Below are 17,914 nucleotides of genomic sequence, written 5' to 3'. Positions count from 1 at the left end.
TTTACGGATAAGAAAGATCATCTTTGGTTAGGAAGAAATCACTCCCGCAAGTTGGTTCTGATTCTGCTAAAATCCTGACGGTGCAAAATAACATGTTCTGAATCTTGAATTTTAAAGTGGGTCAAACAAACTCAGAATGATCTGATTTTTGGTGGAGAGCATGAAGACATATGCATGAAGTTGCAGTAAAAAGTTCAAATTAAAATAAGCTCTGATTACATATAAATCGATAGATCTAAAATACACCAGAATTCAAAGTATAATTTAGAAAGCAACTGAACTTGATGAAAACAAACTGCACATGCGTGGATGTTCAAACATGAGATCTAAATGCCTTAAAACATGAATGGGTAAAAAATTTGAATCAAACTCCACAACTCTTCAAGTTGAATGATGCTACCCACGCTGGGAGGAGCCCCCAAACCCCCCTCCTGTAAGGGCAAAAACTCTAAATCAGGCTCCACAACTCATCAAGTTGAACGATGCTACAGTCAGTGTGCAGGTCAGTCGGTGTTTGATGGAGAAATGTTGGATCGTTTGTTGGATGTGCACAGAAGTAGAGAGAGAAGGGAGAGAGAGTGAGATGAGGTTTTACCCCTCTCTTGTAAGGGTAAAAACTCTGAATCAGGATCTACAACTCATTTAGTTGAATGATGCTACCCACACTGGGAGGAGCCTCCAAACCCTCCTCCTGTAAGGGTAAAAACTCTGAATCAGGCTCCACAACAGTCAATGTGCAGGTCAGTCGGTGCTTAATGGAGCAATGTAGGATCTTCTGCTGGATGTGCACAGAAGCAGAAAGAGAAGGGAGAGAGAGAGTGAGAGGGTTGATGTTCATGGCCTCCTCTAGGGGAGATTTCTTTCTCGGATAATCCTGCAGTGCAAAGACTGAGTCTTAAATAATCATCTTTGGGGCACTTAAGACTTTTCAAGAATCCTCCCTTGATTTCTTCTCTAGAGAGAGAGAGAGGGTTTTACAGTGTTTTACGGAGAAAGAAGAAGAAGACTTTGAACAGTCAACATCATCCTCGACTTTCTGGATGGAGGACATGTTTGTCCTTTTTTTGAACTGTTTGTTTTTTCTTTTTTGAATGAAGAGCATTTTTGTCATTTTCTCAAACAATCACTTTATAAGAAGAATAGCAAGAAAGGGTTCTTAAGTCTTTGCAACAACACCAGAGTCCGATGCAAAGTTATGTCAACATACACGAGAATACGAGCCCCATGTGCTTGTATACGTGGTGCTCATTCAAAGCCCTGAACACAGACGTGGGATTCAGTGAATCATCGGGGGGGAACATACACCACCCTCTCTACCACATGGGTCTGGAGTTTCTCCTGCATTTGCTGCAGTAAGTCTAGCATTAGCGGGAAGCTCGCCACCAGCCCAAACATGCAGTTTCTCACCAGCTTGGGTTTTCTCATATTTTTAGCGGACTTACATCGAAGGCAAAATTTATTTTAAAATTAAAGAGGAACGATGATCATTCGCTATGATATTAGTTGATGTATTTCGATGGGATTAGGTTCAGGTTTTGGAGTTTAAGTAGGCTTGGGATAGGTTTGGTTAAGTCAAAGGTCAAGGTTATTAAACAAATTCAGGTAAGGTCTGACAAGGTTCAATGATACTTTAGGTTCTCTTAAAATACGACACAATAAATGCTAAAAAAATAGAAGATGGATTAGGACACATCTGGAAAGCTTGGGTTAACATTTTACGTTAAGGCGATTAAGGGTTGAAGAGACACTTATCAAAATTTCAGGGTTTATCTGAGAATTAGATTCTGTTCAGTTTATGAGAGACCCTGAGATAATGAGTAATTTCTCTCAGAATAAAATATTTTTTTTTACAGAAAATAAGGTTAGCCTAAGAACAAGTTAGAGAAGGTCTAGGTAAAATTTGAAACTCTAGGTCAGTCTGGTTTGGTAATTAAAAATAGCAAAGTTAGGACACGAGTTTGGATCAAGTTTGCTTTTTGACTGGGTTTTGGGTAGAACAGGTTTTGGTATACTCATAGAGGTATGCATAAGTTATTTATTTTTGTGCTCATAAAGGTTATGCGTACATTGTATTGTTATCCACACATAATGATATGTGTGTCTCATATTTTATACATTATCTTAGGATGATGTAAAGGTTACGTAGTTGTATCATAACCTTAAGTTTTTATGTTATATGTGTAATGCCCCGACTTTCACCTATGGGGGATTTTTTTTTTAACACAATGAAAGACTTCTCAAAACTACCCCCAAACTCTAGGATGCGTTAAAGGTTTATAATTAAACATTCAAAACATTATAATTTAAATTTAGCTAAAATAATTTCATTCATAAATAAAATTTAAAGTTTACAATACAAAAAGACAAATAGCAAAAGAATCCAGTTCAATCCATCCCCCAAACCCAAAAGCTCCCGTGTCCTACGACATCCATTTGTATATGAATGTGAATCTGAAAAGTGTAAAGTACGAAGCGTGAGACACATCATGTCTTAGCACAATTTCTCATACCCTTATTATGTCTCACAGGCTCCAAAATATTGATCCAAACTAACTAGATTTGGATCGACAGGAACTTCAAGAAACCTGTTTAACATAAAGCAGGTCATGTTCATGGTGTGTTGGATAGAGATTCAGAGAACCCGAAGCCCAAAAGGGCAACTACGAAAAAAAATTTGAAAGCAAGGACAAAAAGAAAAAAGGAGGGGTAGTATGGAGACTCTCTATGAAGAAGACCTCCCACTCCATGGGGAGTGGCACCCCTCTCTCTTCTCTCTCCTCACTCAAATTTCTCTTTCTCACTCATCCTCTTTCCTCCCTATTTTTCTTTTCTCTCTCCTCTCTTCCATATTCCTCCCTCTTTCCTTTGTTCCCTTTATACCTGATAACCCCCTCTCCCTTTTCATTTTACTCTCACTCTTATCTCTCTCATAACTCTCTCTCTCTCTTCCTTATCCCTCTCGTAATCATCGCTCTTATTTCTCTATTTCACGAGACCGGACACCACTGTAATGCCTCAAAAATTTAACCTAAAAAATACATATTTTTTTAAACACAATGGAAACATCAATTTTCTTTTGGTTGAAAACTTTGGGCAGGTTACAGGTAATCAATCACACCACCATTCATCTATAAATCAATTTTAAATTATTCACCATATAAATGAAAGGTTAATACATTCAATCTTAAATTTAATAATCAATAAATCAAAAGCAAGTCCTTGGGATTCAAATAATTGATTCACATTATACCCATGCAGCATCTTGTAACTGCCCCAACTTGTTCACTCATTACCTATATTTGTATAAAATATAAGGGTCAAACTTCAATGAGTCTTAGTAGGCAACATATTATCCAAGCATAAATACACTATACTAAGCATGCATATAATTAACATTAATTTAAAACAAGAACATGATACTCACAACAATTAAACGGATGTCACATAATATCAGAACATATCATTAATTTAAACATTAGCAATATCAAATGTATGCTTTCAATACAAACATGGTATAAATGAAACTGCGTAATCGAAAAGTATACCTATTTAACTAATGCATTATTTTTCTTGTTTACCAATACTATCAGGTATGATCATGAAACAAATGAGACTATCTCGGTGTTTATTATGTTTTTATGTATTTTAAATTTTCTCGAGCGAGTGATTGAGTTAAGTGTCTACAAGAAAGGTTTGTATATGACTGAGAGAAGCTCCCCCAGTGGCACAAACTAAACATGATCGATCCTATACTTTTGTGGAAAGACTGGGTATATCGCCTAAGACAACTATTAGTAGTTCTCCCCCCTAACTCCAAGGGCTGAGGAGCAAGTAAGTCATTGCCACTCGACATATTTTTAACATTTCAATGGTCTAAGGAGTTTGCACCACCTACCCTCTCTAAAGTAAACCTGAGACTTCCGGTACAGTATACCCTTGTGAAGTATACCTGAAATCCTAAATTAGTGCTATCTTTATTAGGGTCATAAGTCAATGTGATTATTTTACAAGGATAAAGCATTGCATTAAGTATGTCATGGTTCTCATTTAAAACCTTTGTTCAACATACACTTTGAGCATACATGTACACACATGCAGTTTTTATAGTTTAAGCACAAACGCACACATGACATACTGTATTGGAATTGAAATTACATGACATATGCATGCATTATAGCATGGTTATATTATGGCCACATGTTGCACATCACAACACACTGTGCATTCATAATTTTCATATGTACCTCGTACACACATACTACATGTCATAGCATTATATGTGTTCATAGCATTACATGTACCTTATACACATGTTATACATCATAAATACATGCAAAGTATCATAAACATATGTTGAACGTCATATCATAATAAACATGAACAACATAATAGCATTTACATAATCACATGCATAATCACCAAAACTGTTTTCTCAAAAAAACCAAAAATTCCAAAAATTCACACACCCATGACAAGAAAGTCATGCACCATGGCAATCGATTTCAAACCTGGGAATTTTTCGTTGACATTCCATATGTCTAAAATTACTCCTCAAAATCTCAAATTTTTGAGATTTACAATTTAGGAAAAAGTGCTCATTCTTTCAGGTCATTCGAGATAAAGTACTTCGAAACTGCACAAAGCTTCGCAAGGATTCACCAAGCAAGCTTAGGAATTTGTTCATTGAATTTCCAATTTATAAACACTTCAAATACATTATTAAGTTCACGCATAAGAGTATCTAACATGTTATTCAAAAAGAAATTCAGATCTTAATTTCAATACCACACCCAAAACTACCCATATTTGGTAAATAAAACCCAATTTTCCAAAAGAACACATCCTTAAACCAAAAATGATTTCTCATAAATAGTTTTCAGATGTCTAGTCATTCATATACAACTAATATGAGTTTAAACATAAAATATAATCAATTTATATTGTTCATAAATTAATTTAACACTTACAATTAAATCCTGAATCAAATAAAAAACCAGTTTCTCCAAAATAAGGCTTCCAAACACCACAATCATGTTTCACCAATTGGGATTTATTTTTGGATGTTATATCAGTCATGCACATGTAATATCATACCTAATTTAAACATAACTAAACACAGGTTGAACACAATTAACATAAATAAAAACATATAATTTATTTTTCCTGAAAAAGCCTCCCATAAACCCTAGTCGATCTTAGCATTCATAATTTTATTTATGTATTTCTAATTTAGTCATGCATACCCATATCAGTTTAAATATAAATCTTATCCAAATCATGGTATGCATGAACATCAATACATAACATGATAGTATAACCATCATAACAATTGTTGTTTCCAAAGAGAAGCTCAAAAACCCGAAAACCAGTTTTTCATATTTAGGGTTTTACTTTTTTTAATATGTATCAAGTGTATACCACAATTATTGAATTAACCATGGTTCTAATCATCATACAAGCTAATCTTATTTAACTAAAATAATTATCATTAATATAGAAATATCAAACATGATTTTCTCAAGCAATAATCATGAATTATGGACGTTTTCCTAAAACCATTTTTGTCCAAAACTAATTGGAGTTTCTCAAAACCTCAATCAATACATGATATCAATCCATTCCTACTGATAACACATTAATACACCCTCTGAATTTTATCCATTATGCATATGCACGAAAGCTAGAGTTCCATTACACTATACATAGGCTTATTCATAAAGAAATCACTAATGCATGCATTCAGTAATTGCTTTTATTCATCATAGCTTCATCATATACATACATGTAACATCTAAACATGCTGGATTTACATAAAGCAATATCTTAACAGAGATTTACATATGATTCATACCCAAAAACCAAGAATCTCATAAAAACCAATTTTCTAAAAACAAGTGTTTAAGAATAGAAAAAAAAATCGATTTTACAAAACAAAGTTTTGGGTTTTGGATCAGACATCCACATTAGTTTACTCATGGATCTAAGGTCAAAACATAGATCATATATGCATCCATATGCACTAAATATCCAACAAAAAAAATGATTCCAAGAAAGAGATATGAATTTTTCTAAAAATTGATTTTCCCAAAATTGTTTATTTTTAAAGTATAATGATCCCAATAACACTATGATATCAGCCCCTCTATTATGCTTGGTTGATATTAATATGTTGATAAGTATCTGTGGGTTATATCACAACATGCACATGCAACTTAATACTATGTACACATGCAAGGCTAAGGGTACCTACCTTAAAAAGACAAAAAATAGAAAACTGACACTGAAACAAAATTTGGAACCGTAGAAACTCTTCATTTTTTATGAGCACTTACTCTTCAAAGCTGCATCAACACCAGAAAACTAACAACAATATCTCCAAACCTCTAATGAGAGGCATGAGATATAGAAGAAGAGAGAAAATGTAACAACTCCAAATACATATATATTTTTTAAACTGAAAGTGAATAACATCATGACTAACCTATGGTCATGCTCTAACTGAACTAAGTACTAGAAGGTCCACCTAAGTTCAAGCACTGACATATATTAACCTATTAAAACCCTATTCAAGAAAGAAACACCAAAGACAAGACCCTTTTGTCAAAAAATGAGTGGTATGTTTCAAACCAATACAGAAACCATCCTTTTGAAAATAATTGTGAAAAATATCCTATGGATCTGGGGTCCATCACAAATTAACATCAACATCCCAAACCATTCATCCAAGACATAATTTAAAAGAATTAATTATAACCCATAATCAAATTTAATAAGCATAACCACAAGTCCTCAAGTTATAACTCAAGTCTCCCAAATATTAAAAACCTAGCCAATGATTCATTGAAGTTGCCCCTCCTACCAAGCCAGATTTGCCATCACTACTCAGCTAAGCTTGAGCCTCAACATCTAAAAAAATTTAAACAATTGCGTGAGAATAGAAGTTTTCATACAAAATCCAATAGTAAAGAATAAATCAGAAATCATCCAAACAACAAATTTAGAAAATATCTTTGCAAACAGTTCAGACATACTTACAACATAAACCAATATAAACATACTAGCAACATCACATGACACAAGAATCAATAAATATATGATGCATGTACCAATGCATGAACCAAGGCATACTACATGAATAACTTTTTATCTCATTGTTGACCATTGCTTTTGAATGCATGTATATGATTAATGCAAACTCATGGATGTTGGATCAGATATGCACAAAAGTTTACTCATGGATTTGAGGTCAAAACACAAATCATACACGAACCCATATACATTAAATATCCAATAAACAAAAAATGATTTCGAGAAAGAGACATGAATCTCTTTAAAAATCATTTTTCCTAAAATCATTTTTGAAGTATAATGGTCCCAAGAACCCTATCCATTTTGCTTGGCTGATATTCATATGTTGATGAGCATTTTTGGACCATACCACAACATGCATATGCAACTCGATACTCTATACACATGCAAGACTAAGTGTACCTACCTTGAAAAGCTGAAAAATGAAAAACCAAAAACAGAAACGAAATCCGAAATCATAGGAGCTCTTTCTTTTTGATGAACACCTACTCCTCAAAGCTGCACCAGCACTAGGAAACCACCACCAATGGCTCCAGACCTTCAATGGGGGCATGAGATATGTAAGAAGAAGAGAGAAAAGAGAGAGAGATAATTGAAAAAAAGAAAGAAAGATAAAATAGGTGGCATGAAAGGGGTCCCTCTCATAAAGGTTTTGAGGATTTCTAAATCCCATTTAGTAAGTTTAAAATTCCTTTCAAAATCTAAAATTTAGAATTTGTTTTTCTATTTGATATTCTTCAAAATCCCAGGCTTAATTGTCTTTTTAATGTATTTAAAAAATTCTTGAAATATTTACGTTCATGCCTTTCTTTGAATTTAGGAAAGTTTTGGATTCTTTTTTACTTGATTCAAAGTAGAAGCTCCATTCAACAAAAAGGGGGCCACTAGGGGGGATATCTCACCCCATGAATCTTCTTTTCCTTATTAGTAAAAATCAAATTTTTTATTTCCAAGTCTATTGCTAATTGACTTAGATTTTAAATTAGGAAACTTGGTAACTTTTTTACTTTTATTTAAAGTAGATATTTTTTAGAAAATTAGGAAATGCCAAAGTATGATATTTGCTAAGTAGGATGGACCCACATAGGGGGACGTCAAACCCTCTTGGACTCCTACTTATCTTATTAATTGTAATTAAATTTTAAACTTTTATTCCATTTAATTTACTCTAATTAAAATTTAATCGACTTCTATATTGGATTCAAAATCCAATTTGGATCAAAATTAATTTAGGTAAATCCATATCCAATCCCAATTACTTCTAATTTAGATCTAAATTCAAATTCAATATCCAAATTCACATTTAATTAAATCTAAATTAAATTCTAAATGCAAAATCATATTTAATTAAATCCAATTTCAATTCTAAGTGCAAATTCAATTGATATTCAAATTAACGTGTAATTTAAATTTGAATTGACATTCATATTTAACTCTAAGATGAATATTCAAATTAAACTAAATCACATAATTAAGACATAAAATTTATTTATTTATTATTTAACAGATAAAAAATTTTGCAGGTATTACAACCATCGTCAGCCTCTCCCCCACCTCTGTCGACTGGCTACAACTATTGGCCATCACCTTGTTCGACTAGCCACCACCACCTGCCAGCTGAGATCGCTCGATCTACCGCTGGCCTCCTCTTACCAACAGCTAACTGTCGGTCACCCCAACCGGATGTCGCCTTCTCTCTTTCTCCTTTGTCTCATCTCTCCCTTCCTCCCTTTGGTTCAACCGTGAAGGAGAAGAGAGGAAGAAGTGAAGAAGAAGAAGAAGAAGAAGAAGAAGAAGAGGGAAGAGCAGGCTGCAACCCCCTCCCCCCTGTGCGCAGATGCCACTACAGTGCCACCAAAGCTGTAGCCACCACCCCACCAATTGTGTGGGTCCCACTGATGCCGAGCAACAATCGTTGTCGAACCTGCGCTGCCTGCATCACTAATGCACCACCCATGCCATTGATGTGCTTTTCATGCTTGTTGCATGCTCGCACTACAACCACTTCTATTGCCATTGTCATATGCTCCTCGCATGATCGATCTCCATCGAAGTGTGTGTTGAGTTCAGAAAGTTTGAAAAGCCCCTAAATGAAGGACACGACTTTAAAAGTACAATTCCTCGTGCCCTTACTGTGTTTTTAGGATAATCACATACGAAGTTAGGGTAACCCTGACTTTCAGCGAGATACGTAGAACCCAAAAAAAAGTTTTTTTGGGTTTATAAATATAAAATATATGTTATTGAACTATCTGGAGTTGAGAATTGGCGGACATGAGATTAAAATTGTAGAACCGGGTGATTCAAAATATTAGAAGCATCTTGTTTTGCAGAATAAATATTAAATATTAAAATATAAAAATTGATATATAAAATTATGTGTTTTGCAGAATAGACTATGAAAAGTGTATGTTTAATATGTGTGTATATCAAGACGACATATGTACGAGTGTATAATTGTGTGCATATATGATTAAGGCATACAAATAGACTTATGTGGTCTGACGTGTACATATGCAATTACGGTATACGTATAGGAAAATAGAATTTGGTGCATGTACCCAGGGTGTATATTATATTACGCTCATTTTCTGGAGTTGAGTTCATGTCCATGGGTCACTTTCTTGTTAAAGTAGGCTTTAGTGTGCTAATATGCGTTCGAGCGTGCACTTAGGTGGGCCCCATAGTGCTTAGTTTAGTTGGAGTGTCACCATTGATAAAGTCTCGTATTATTGAAAAAATAGAGTGAACAATGATATTCACAAGGTACATGTGATTGGGGTGGTTTGTATATAATTGTTTGTTGATACACAACATGTGCATATGCAATTGAAGCATACATATGAATGTTTGATGCATGACAGTGTGGCATACATATGAATGTTTATATGTTTGCATATGTATGCAAATGTAGCATACATATGAATGGTTTAGGTAATGTATGTGTATGAAAGTGTGATATATATAAATATGTGTTAAAATGGTTATATATGCAATTATTATATATAAATATTTGTTTGATGTGAGTTGTACGTATGAAATTATGGCATATGTACAAATATATGTTTGATGTGAAGTGTACATATGCAATTGGCATATGTATGAATATACGTTGATGTATATAATGGTTTATATGGAAATGGCCAGAATGTATGGTGCATGCATTTAAAATTTTATTTGCATAGAACTAATGGAACACATTAAAAGGTAATTGTGTAGCACAAGATACATAGATATAGATGGATGCATACATGTAATTGCATTGTATTTGTTTTGCTGTGAATTTAAGGGTATTGAACCCAAATGATTGTTGTAAAGATGAAGTTTCGTCATTTGTGATTAACATTTATGAATATGAAAAATGGTGGGTGGTAAATGTGATGAGTGCATATGTGATTATGGCATACATATGAAAAATATGTTTACGTGGATGTGCTCAGAGTGTATATGTAATATCTAGCATTTTTGCCCATTTTTGTTTTATCTGAGAAATAGAATTTTAAAGGCATTTTTGGGTATAATGTTATGTCTGTATCAAAACTTCAAAAAGAACGACTTTAGTTATATAAAAAACGAAGTTAGGATGAGTTTGGAACGTGCCCGACAAGTTTTAGAGGTATTTTGGTTAATTCTAAGTTATTTGAGGGCATTTTGTTCCTAGATGACATAGTCATCTAACTCAGAGTTGACCGAGTCAGTCAACTGCATAAGGAAATATATCCAGAATTTTTGGATTTGTTCAGATGGCATGATTGTGGTTTCGGTTTTGAGAAATGGGTAAAATAGGTACTTTTTCCAAGGTTTACCTTTTGGGGGCACTTTGGTGTTTTTGGCTAGGGTAGCAACTGCAGCTGCTGCCCAGCTTAACCAATCTCAGTTGCTGCCAAGCTCAGTCAAGGTTACGTAGTTAACTCGTAACCCTTGAGTGTTTGTGTTATATGCATATAATAGTATACATAATATATATATTTATTTATGCATAAAGGCATGTGTAAGTTGTTTGATTTTGTGCGCATAAAGGGTATGAGTGCATTGTATTGTTATTCACGTATAATGATATATGTGTCTTATATTTTTCTACATTATCTTAAGATGATGTAAATATTACGTAGTTATATTGTACTATTAAATTTGTGTTGTTTGAATAAGTGAGACTCAGTAAGGGACTGAAAAATTCTGTTGATACATGATGTGTCTCATGCTTCGCACTTTACACTTTTCAGATCTGCGTGTGTAGACCGATGAATATCGTAGGACACAAACTTTAAGATTTTTGGGATGGACTAGATTGTACTCTTCTGTTTTTTATTTTTTTGGATTGTTAAATTTTATTTATGAATGAATTTATTTTAGTTAAATTTGAATTAAAATTGTTTGAATGATTTGATTCTAAACCTGTGACGCATCCGAGAGTTTGGGGGTAATTTCGAGAAGTCTTCCACTGTGTTTAAAAAAAAATCCCCCTAAATTTGAAAGTTGGGGCATTACAGAATGGGTCATCATCAATTGTTTGGATCACAAAGCTTAGATTCAGGTCTTTCACAATGAGAACTGGGTCTTCGATAAGTGGTTCCGTAGTAATGCTTGGATCCACCCAAATCTCTTGGTAAAATGAATTTGGATATGAGTACGCCATAGTTAGATCCATTTAGGCCACTGGATGCAGGTCGAGATCTTCAACACCATGATCCATTTTGTTTGTCTGGAGCAATTGATATGGAGTAGAGCCAGGACAATGCATTACAAACAATGAGTTTTCTCATTTGTTGGTTTTTGAAGAGGCCTGCTCACCTCCGGTCCAACTACGTCGTAGACAGTGGGAAAATTTGACCTTGCACCTGCCACAGCATGCACTTGAGGAAATTACAGGGGACCTTCTTACAGGCTTATTCGTCAAGTATATTATACTTTAATCATCTTATAATATTGTATTGGCTTTTGGATCAGTCATTCGAGCATGTATTCAACTTTCCCCAAAGTCTGAATCAAAGATATGATCTTTGGACCTTTCGATTCTGTTCGCCTTGACCAGCTTTTTCAAGTTGAACTTTGTTAAAGTGACTTGGAATAGCGAGCTAACCTAAACTGTAGAATTTACCAAAAAAGGATAAGTTTCCATCTAGAAAATAGCCATATATGTTGGTGTAGTGGTACTATCTAAAAATCAAGCCAGCATTTTCTTGCTGCAATGCATGCCCACCATGTTTTATGAAGTAACAAAAAGTTGTGACCAAAATTCCTGCCTTAACACGTGGCAGAAGGCTATTGGAAGGTTTCTTTTTCAAATACCCACCAATCTTTTTTATTTAATTTAATTGATTTCTCTTGTCTGGGTTAAGCAAATGACACCCAATTTAGTTACCGCCCACAACTGTTATTTATTTATTTTAAATGACTACATTCACTCTCACATAGCGTTACCCTGAAGCATCAACACCCAGTTTTTTTCATAATTCTTGAGGATCTTTAAACTAAAATCAATTAGCCACAATAAACCAATTTTTCATGACTAAAAAAACCTTATTTTTATGTTAAAAAACATGATCTAAGGTATGATTCCTCTCAAACAAATTATGTTGAATACATCTATAAGATTTGATTAAGAAAATACAAATCACACCTATAGTTTTTACTAAGGTGCCGTTTGGGGTGACAACTAAACCTGGCTTGTAACCAGGTTTTGTAGAAAACCTAGGCAAGTGATAAAACACTCCCCCCCCCCCCTAGGTTTCCAGCCTGGTTTATAAGAGAAGGGATCTCCACGCCCCTCTCAACAGCCTTTCAGGTTATGGTTGTTCAGAGCTTGCCTCAGTCCAGCCACTTCTGGTCGGCCAGACTGGTGCCACTCGATGTGGACGGTACCTGCCTGGCCAGTGGCCAGCCAAAAATGTGCTTTTTTTTCTTTTCAAAATCATGATAATCCGTCAATTTCCCAGCCAGGAAATGGCCGGGATGGTGTCGCCAAGGGGGGCAACACAGTCTTAGCCATTTCCTAGCATGTGGCTGGTCGCAAAATGGCCTGTGATTTTGTTTTACTTTTTACTCTTTTTTTTTTTCAAATTTTAGGCCAGCCGACCATTTTCTGGCCAGTTGGGGAAATGGTCAGGATGGTGTGGCCCACCCCAGGTGACACCATGGCTGGAAAATGGTGGGATTCTATTTTCTTTTTCTTTTCTTTTTTTATATTCCAGACATTTTTTGGCCACCCACCGACAGAAAAATGGCTGGGATGGTGTCACCCAACAAGAGTCGCACTCACCTGGCCATTTTCTGGTCGGTGGCCAGCTGGAAAATGGTCAGCCTTATTTTTTGGTTTGTTAAAGTGTTTAATGACTAAAAACCTGATTTGAACCAAGTTTTTGGTCATCCAAACATTTTAAAAACTTGTCAAAATCAAGTTTTGAACCCGATTTGCCAAAAACAAAAGTTTTGAACTAGGTTTTGCCCCCCTGTCATCCAAGCAGGCTCTAAGTGGTTTTAAGGTGACCTAGAGCAACTTTTCATATATATATATATATATATATATATATATATATATATATATATATATATATATATATATATATATGTGTGTGTGTGTGTGTGGGAGGAGAACTAGGGGTGGCAATTTCTGACACGACCCGCCAACCCGCCTCTTAGGCGGGTTCGGGTTGGGCCCCGTTTAATAAACGGGTCGACCCGCGTAACCCATTTATTAAACAGGTCGGGTTCGGGTTGGGGGTATGCCAACCCGCCAACCCGGCTGACCCGTTTAATAAACGGGTTAGGCGGGTGGGTCAACCCGCCAACCCGACCCGACCCGCCAACCCGCCAACCTGCCTACCTGCCAACCCGATCCGTCAACCCGCGAACCTGAAAACCCGTTTACCCGACCCAACCCATTTATTAAATGGGTTGGCGGGTCGTGTCGGGTTACCCGTTTATTAAACGGGTCGGGTTCATGTTTGCCACAGCCGACCCGTTTAATAAACGGGTCGGGTTCGGGTTGAGGTATGCTGACACGCCAACCCGACCCGATTGCCACCCCTAAGGAGAACTAATGAGTAAAAGTCATTATTTTCATCAAAAAATTCTATTTTTTTTAGATCAAATGTTACAGATGTTATCTACATAGTTTGTTTAGTAAGAAACTAGTTTTGAATCATGTGATCATGACAAATAATTAGGTTTTTAAAGGGGTTCAAAAATCAACTGCCCACAATGTGCCCAAAATTCATAACTCAAAAGATCATATTTTTACATAAAAAAAAGGCGTTCCAAGGTTTGATCCTTAACAAACAAACCATAATGAACACATGAATGTTGTTAGATTCAGTCGATACAAGTTGCACCTATGATTTTTAGCACATTAGTTACTTACCTTCATTAGTAACAAATAATTTTTCTTTATATACTAGTGTAAGACAATCAAATCTCAAAGGCCAGTTTCTTTTTTTTAGATGTATTCTACATGTGCTTTTTAATAGGATCTAGCTTTTGGATTGCCAAAATCTGACTTGTCCATACATTTTTTTAATGATGCAAAAATCAACCGTTACAAGTACATTGATTTTTTCCACTAAAAAAATGACTCAGGGGTTGATTCCTACTAAATTAACCATACTTAACATATATACAAGGATAAATTTAGTCAAAATTGCTTGCCTCATAAATTTAGTCAAAATTGTTTGCCTCATGCCAACTAGATTTTTTTTTATATATATATATATATATAATGATAAGGTGCTTCGGGAGTACCTTCTCCCACCTAAAAAAAAGTGCTAAATTTTTTAAATTTCTTGAGTTTTTTCGTTGATCGACCTTATCGATATGAACTCAATACTTTTCTTAGTAGAAAACAAGTTTTGAATCATGTGATGAGGTTTGCTAAGATCTCCAAACATTGATGACTTAAAAAGTCTTATTCCTTGTATCCAAAAAACATGATCTGAACCGAATCATGCTTGGATCATTCTGCAGCATCCCACAGGGTTGTGAATATGTTTTTTTTTAACGTTAATCACAAGTTTTCATCATTGACCCTAACGAGTAACGCCGGTTCACCCCTTGCGTGATTCAACATCCTCTTGCTAAGATGCTGATTCCCCTTTTTGTTTGATACTTACGTAGATGTTTTCCCATTTAATTGACTTAGATGGCTATTAGGTAGTTATAGTTTTAATATTTGCAATATTTTATTCAGCAATATATAGTTTAATTAACTCTTTTATTTCAGTAGGTTCTATGCTTTGCGTTGTTCATTAAGGTTTGTAGTTATAGCTTAGGTAGTTTAAATATTAGCATTAGTTAATAGTGTTTTTTATTCAGGCCTTTACGTTTTTTGTGAATTAGGTTGCTGGTTTTAATTATTTAATAGTATTCACTTGTTGTGAATTAGGTTGATTTACCTTGTAGTGCAGTCCGGTTATCAGATCATGACATGGTCATTTAGTGAGTTTTTTCCATTGCTGTAGGTTATCAAATAACTCCAGAATTCACGTTTTTGGTTAAGCTATTTCAAATAGGTTAGATATGTGCATTTTTTTCCTTCTCATTAGCATTAGACGTTTAGTTATTCCAATAGTTGCTCATCGGCTGATTTATTTATTTCAATAAAATATATGGTTTAGTATTTCACTGCATTAGTTGTGTTTGAGTTTAATAGCTAGTGTTAAATGTTTTAGTTTTATTAACATATTCAGCAAGTCAATATTAACGTTTGTTTTCTCAGCAGGTTAGTGTTGGTCGTTTGGAGTAGATGTCCATTGCATTAGTTTAATCACTTAAGTTCTTTGTTGCATGAGTTATAAATTGCATTAGTTGTTTATTTCCTAAGTCATTGATTTGTCTTTGTTTCTTGTTAGTAGTTTGTTATTCAGTCATAATTAGTTTTCTGTCATAAATTGTTAGTTAGTCGTACTAATTTGACTTTTAGTGGTTTGTTTTTAGTTAGCTTAAATCTTAGTTTCACTGAATTTTAAGTTTAGATTTTGTTTAGTTTGATTCGTTTATGCTGTGTTTTGGTTTTTTCTTTTTGCAGAAAAGCGTTTGGACGTACGGTAGAGCCCTTTTTGTGCCATCAAAGTACCCTCTAAGGTCCCCTCAAGCACTCAAAAGTGCCATCAGGAAAAAACTCTCTCTCAGATTTATCAAACCAAACATAAAGGGAAGGATAAAGGGACACAAGGAGACTATTAGATACTAAAGCACTAAAGGCTTTTTTTTTCTCATATTTTTAGATTAGGATTTTATTTCTTTCATTCATTTAGGGTTGTAATAAGGCACTTCATTATTTGTTTAAGCCCTCTGTGTAGGGCAACACTTTCTTAGTTATTTTATTTAATTAAATTTTTTATTTTTCAAGGCAATAAAGCATAGTTAGATTGTGTGTTGAATACGAAGTATTTCTCATTTCCTGAGTTTGACCCAAACTCCTCCACTCGTGCGAGCCGGTTTTTATTATTTGGTGTCGGGCTTTCACACTTGTTTTCATTAAAAATATTGTTTTAAAAATCCTTTTACAAAACTTACACCAGCTGATCCAAAAGTCATGTCCTCGTCTCAGCACTTCCCAAACATACAGTTGTAACCAATCCGGGGTAAGTCTAAAACTTAGTAAAATTTCATTTACAAATTTAAGACACGACCATTATAACTGTAGTGAGTTCTAAGCTCCTACTCTAATTTAGTTCTTTAACTAAGCATGCATGTTGTTTTATTTTTCTTTTATCAGCCCCTATCCTTCTTGAAACTATTCTTTATGACAAGAGTAGACATTCTCAATGTCGTACTCTACACTATTAAGCTATTTTAGAAATAACCTTCTGGGATGTAGCAACCCATGTAGTCAACTTTAGAGTCTATAATTGTTGACCAGACATATGAACTACCCACAAACAACATAGTTCAAACTGGTTCAGACTATGATCGTTCAATCGTTGCAGCTTTGCTTAATGGTTGCAAGCTAGAGAGCCCAATATGCTCATCGGTAGCTAGCCAAAAAGTCTAAGAGGCTATACCTGCCTCAAGGTTTGCGGTTCATGCTACTTCCTACATGTGTCTAATTGATGATGTTTTTCACCCCTAAGGGTTACATGATTTTTTTTCAAAAAACTCAAGCGCAAACAAGGTACACACCTCTAACAAATCCCTAAACCATGTCCTTCCTATTAGAGTTCTTTATTAATCTCTGTATGGTTCCCGTAGGTGCATTATTCTTTTTCTTTCCTGTATTAGTGTATTATACAATACCAAATATATGTTCACTAACTAATGTTCAACATATAATCACAAATACACGCCTTAATTCTAAGGATAACAATTCATTACAGACGCCTATTTTCAATCAAATGTACAACACTTATAATACTCCTCCCAAGGTATAAGCGTGATATTTTTAGAATAAATAATTTTTTGAGAACCCTAGAACTCTATTTTCTTTCTCAAAGCCTAGCATTCATTTTTCTACTTTTCATGACATATTACATATATCCAACCATTATTCTTATTCTCGTAACAAGTACCAACATGCATGATACAAGTCATAAATTTGTTAATATTTACATGACATGATCAAGTACTAAAAATAAGCATGTAATATGTACAACAATCCCCATGTATCTTATTGAAAGCATCAAAATATAGATTCCTAAGCATGCAATACATATGATCTATTCATACACATGAAATAATCGACATACCTGTAAAACACATGAAATCACATAATAAGATGCATTTACAAACATGCATGTATCTTATTTATCTAGAGAGTTATTTGTAAATGTTTACTTACTTTGAATCGCCCAAATATCAAACTAAGGATCGACCTTAGTCTTTCTGCAAATCC

The sequence above is a fragment of the Nuphar pumila genome, chromosome 1 (assembly GCF_984573655.1).
Source record: "Nuphar pumila chromosome 1, dmNupPumi1.hap1.1, whole genome shotgun sequence".
Taxonomy (NCBI): Eukaryota; Viridiplantae; Streptophyta; class Magnoliopsida; order Nymphaeales; family Nymphaeaceae; genus Nuphar; species Nuphar pumila.
The sequence above is the reverse complement of the archived record's forward strand: the minus strand, read 5'-3'. Positions refer to the sequence as shown.